Raw genomic sequence first — 5,412 nt, forward strand, 5'->3', positions numbered from 1 at the left:
AATATCATAGATTATTCAAATTTGTGGAATGGTATGGGGTATTTACAGTTGATGGAGATGGAATTTATATGGAATATTAGAGTTGGATTGGAATAAGGAAACTAATGGTGGCTTAGGGATTAAGCAAATAAAAATAAGATAAGTGGAGCTTGGGGAATAAGTAACTTGGAGGGAATTTCCGTCCAGCTTTTATGCTTCATCTTCAAGGCCAATTTTGGATAATATAAGTGTCGAATTAGCCAAAAGTCCCTGTCACATAAGTCGTAGGAAATTTCGTCTAGTTTTCAGAACAGTTTGAACCTCGTCAATTGGACTTATGAGTCATCAGATATACCCGAAACACTGAAGAGGGGTCAATCTGCCAACAATATCCTTTTTGCATCTTTTCAGCTCCATTCTCTTTCTTTTGCATATTCCATCTCCCATTTTAAATGTAATTAAATATTTCAAAGCATATTAAGTTTATTTTAGTTCTAAATAATAATAATAAATGCTAAAATATTAAGATATGTTATACATAAATATATATAAAAATACACATATCAGGTACTAGCGATGATCGCGAGAAGGCGCCGACATGATCCGTACACACTGACAGGAGATTTATTTTACGATCTTGGGATATGTTTTTATCATTGACATTTTTTAAACTTGAGAATTTAAGAATATTGAATGAATATTATGTTATTTGAAAAATGAAAAAAATTGTTTTGAAAATTCACGTTGTTACAAGTTGGTATGAGAGCCTTGGTTTGAGGGATTCGGATGCACCTTCAGGCGTATCTGAACTCAAACCGAGGATTTGAGAAAGTTTTCATACAAGAAACAATTTTTTCTAAAAAGTAAAAGAATTTGGGAAAGCGGAAGAAATCAATGTGTACGATCAGTCAGCGCCCGAACGGTGATTTCCCAAAATACCCTTACGTTATGTGTTATGAGATATGATATGATATGCTATGTATGCTAGAGTAGGCTAGGTATTCATATCAGGACTAGAGTAGCCTGATCTGTGGTACCTTAGCCTAGAATATTACTGTTGCTGTGAGATGCTTGAGAGTGAGTAGGTAGCAGTGAGGAGCTTATGAGGGGCCTGCTGAAAGGTAGCCGATGCTTAGAAAGAAGTAGAGTACTTGTGATCTGGGATCCTAGGAGGAGGACGTGGAATGAATGTTGATACAGTGTGGAAGGTAGTATAGGGCCCGTACTACTGGAAGCACCAGATCAGTGTGCAGTACAAGTAAGAATCCTTAGGGTACTAAGGAACAAGTAGGGTTGAGTTGTCGAGTGTGAGTACACTCGAGCAAGTCTCTGGTATTTTTTATGATTGCGACACGCCACAGATTAGAGACCAGCAGCGTGAGTGATGAGGAGCTTCGTCAGATGATCCACGAGAGGTCACTGTGGCTATCCGCGCAGAGATACCAGAGATGTTTGGGTCTATCAAGACTACTTTGATTGAAACGTTTGACGAAAGATACGCAACGGTTACTGAGGCAGTGGCTACTGCAGTTGTGGCTGCTGCTAGACCTCGGGAGGGTGACTCGATGTTGTTCCAGGAGTTCAGCAACACGAAGCCACCATATTTTGATGGGACGCAGGATCCGATTGCTGCGATGAGATGGATTTCTAATATCGAGGGATGCTTGTACACTTGTTCGTGTCCGGAGCATTTTAGGGTTTGATTTGCACTGAACCAGCTTCGCTTGGGAGCGAAGGACTGGTGGAAGTTTGTGACGGCAAACTTCACTCTTGCAGAGATTCCGGAGGTGACCTGGGAGAGGTTCACCACCATGTTCAGAGACGATTACGTTCTCCCGGTGGAGAGGGAACGGTTGGCACATGAGTTTTTGTCCCTCAAGCAGGGGATGCAGTCAGTGACTGTAATCACATGGATGTTCCATGAGAGGGCGTTGTTTTGCCCTCAGCACGTGTCATTTGAGCAGGCACGTATGAGTCAGTATTTGAGCATTTTGAGGAGGGATATTCGGGAGTTCGTGGCGAACTCGACATACCAGACATTTGCTGAGCTCTAGGCAAACGCCCGGAAGAGGGAGATTGAGCTGGAGACTCAGGCCAGGGAGGAGGTCGAGTCTCAGGGGAAGGATAGGCTGCCAGTACAGACTCATCCGGCAGCCAAGCGGGCTAAGCCCGCTGATTTGAGATATGGAGGCAAGAAGGGCCGCACCTGTGGGAAGTGCGGCAAGGGAAATGATGGAGTATGTCGGTTGGGTGCTTGCTACAAATGTGGCAAGGAGGGGCATATAGCCAAGGACTGTCTCAAGGGATTTATGGTTTGCTTTCATTGCAACCAGACGGGCCATCGGAAGGCCGAGTGCCTACAGCTACTACAGGGATCAGTGCAGGGATCTGCCCCTGCTACTGCACGAGCTACTGAGGGTCGGCCAGTGAAGATCGAGGCACCGAAGGCATGCGGGAGAGCCTTCCAGTTAACAACGGAGGAGGTCCAAGCAGCGCGCGACGTCGTGGCTGATATGTATTCTTTCATTTATTTATACTAAGTTGAGATATTATACTTATTTTATGATATGCGTAGGTACTTTTCTTGTGAATTCTATGCCTGATTTGGTGTTATTTGACTCAGGTTCGAGTCGATCATTTGTGTCGTTAGTGTTTAGTCAGCACATCAGTATTCGACGAGAGGCGTTGAGTCGACCTCTACGAGTTTCCATAGCTGACAAGTGAGCGGTGTATGCTACTGATGTGATTCGAGGATGTATACTTAAGATCTTCGACGTTGAGTTTCCGATAGATCTAGTCCCAATTGCGATGGGGGACGTTTGCGTTATAGTGGGCACGGATTGGTTGAGCTGATTTATGGTGATTATAGATTGCGAGCGGCAGATAGTGACGATACGAGACCCTAGTGGGGGAGTGCTGACGGTATATGGCGAGGGTACCCGATGTGGGTCAGCATTTTGTTCGGCTGCTAGAGCGAGACAAAGTTTACAGCAGGGCTGCAGCGGGTTTATAGCTTATGTGATGGATACACAAGTGGCCGCGGAGAGGCCGAGTTCGATTGATGATGTTCCGATAGTACGTGAGTTCCCAGATGTTTTCCTGAGGAATTATCGGGTGTGCCTCCCGAGAAGCAGGTGGAGTTCCGCATCAATTTGGTTCTGGGGGCAGCGCCTTACCGCCTTGCGCCGCCAGAGATGCAAGAGTTATCCTCACAGCTTCAGGAGCTGCTTGGAAAGGGGTTTATTAGACTGGTTAGCTTGCCATGGGGGGTGCCAATCCTTTTTGTCAAGAAAAAGGATGGTTCACATCGGATGTGCATTGATTATCGGGAGTTGAACAAGTTGACGGTCAAGAACCGTTATCCGTTGCTGAGGATCGATGACCTGTTCGATCAGTTGCAAGGAGCGTCTTGGTTCTCCTAGATAGATTTGAGGTCTGGATATCATCATATGAGAGTGGGAGATGAAGATATCCAGAAGACAACATTTAGGACTTGTTATGGGCATTACGAGTTCGTGGTGATGCCTTTTGTGCTCACCAATGCACCGACAACGTTCATGGATCTCATGAACACGGTGTGCAGGTCGATGTTGGATCGTTCGGTGATCATGTTCATCAACAATATTATGGTATATTTAAGGTCTAGAGATCAGCATAAGGAGAATCTGAGAGAGATTCTCAGAGTATTGAGGTCGGAGAGGCTTTTTGCCAAATTCTCCAAGTGTGATTTCTGGTTACGAGAGGTCCAGTTCTTGGGACACCTCGTTAACCAGAGCAGGATATTGGTCGATCCAGCCAAGATTGATGAGGTTATGAGATGGGAGGTAACAAAATCCCCCACCGAGATCAAGAGTTTTATGGGATTGGCCGGCTACTATCGGAGATTTATCAGGGATTTCTCCAAGATTGACATTCCTCTCACCAGGTTGACCCGGAAGGGAGTGACTTTTAGTTGGGGTCCAGAGCAGCAGGCCTCATTCGAGACGCTTCATCAGAGATTATGTGAAGCCCCCGTTTTAGCCCTTCTAGAAGGGATGGAAGATTTTGTGCTATATTATGACGCATCGACATCGGGATTGGGTGCGGTGCTTATGCAGAGAGGGCACGTGATAGCGTACGCATCGAGGCAGCTGAAGCCTCACAATGTGAGGTATCCCACCCATGATTTGGAGTTGGGGGTCGTGGTGTTCACCCTCAAGATATGACGTCATTATTTGTATGGGGTTCGGTGTATCATATACACGGACCACAAGAGTTTGAAGTACTTAATGGATCAGCCCAACCTGAATATGCGCAAAGGAGATGGTTAGATGTGGTAAAGGATTATGACTGCGAGATTCTATACCACCCGGGCAAGGCTAACGTTGTAGTCGATGCCCTGAGTCGAAGGGCGGAGAGTGCCCCAATACGAGATATTTGTATGAGGATGACGATGATGACTCCGGTGTTGGATATCATTCGAGAGGCCCAGGCAGAGGCCGTGAGACCGGAGAACCGCAAGAAAGAGCGAGTGATTGGGTAGGAATCGGAGTTCGTTATTGATAGTCGAGGGTTTATAACATTTCAAGGTCGGATTTGGGTGTCATTTGCAGGCGGGGCACGCACCACCTTGATGGAGGAGGCGCACAGATCGAGGTTCTCGATCCACCTCAGGGCCATTAAGATGTATTTGGACATGAAGAAAGATTATTGGTGGCCCTGTATGAAGAGGGATGTTGCATGGTTTGTTGAGAGGTGCTTGACCTGTCACAGGGTTAAGGCTGAGCACCAGCGTCCGCATGGCAAGTTGCATCCACTTGAGGTTCCCCAGTGGAAGTGGGAACATATTTCTATGGATTCCATCACCAAATTATCGAGGACTGCGAGGGGTGTTGACGCAATTTGGGTGATCGTTGACCGGCTGACGAAGAGCGCTCACTTCCTTGCTATCAGTGAGAGCTCTTCTGCAGAGAGGCTGGCAGACATGTATATGAGAGAGGTGGTATCGCGACATGGTGTACCAATCTCGATTGTGTCAGATCGAGATGTACATTTCACTTACAGGTTCTGGAAGAAGTTCCATGAGGATTTGGGTACAAGATTGCATTTCAGTACCGCATACCACCCACAGACAGACGAACAGAGTGAGCGGAAGATTCAAACGCTCGAGGACATGCTTCGAGCATGTGTGTTGGACTTCATAGGAAGTTAGGACACGCACCTACCATTGGCTGAGTTTTCCTATAACAACAGCCACCATTCGAGCATTGGTATGCCTTCTTTCGAGTTGTTGTATGGGAGGAGGTGTCGGACTCCCATCTGCTGGGAGAGGTAGGGCAGCGAGTGTTGGGTAGCACTGAGATAGTGCTTCAGACGACTGAGCAGATACAGCAGGTCAGGCAGAGATTGCTAACATCCCAGAGTCGCCAGAAGAGTTATGCGGAGCTGATAGGC

The sequence above is a fragment of the Lactuca saligna genome, chromosome 5, assembly GCF_052625555.1.
Source record: "Lactuca saligna cultivar CGN05327 chromosome 5, ASM5262555v1, whole genome shotgun sequence".
In the NCBI taxonomy this organism is placed as follows: domain Eukaryota; kingdom Viridiplantae; phylum Streptophyta; class Magnoliopsida; order Asterales; family Asteraceae; genus Lactuca; species Lactuca saligna.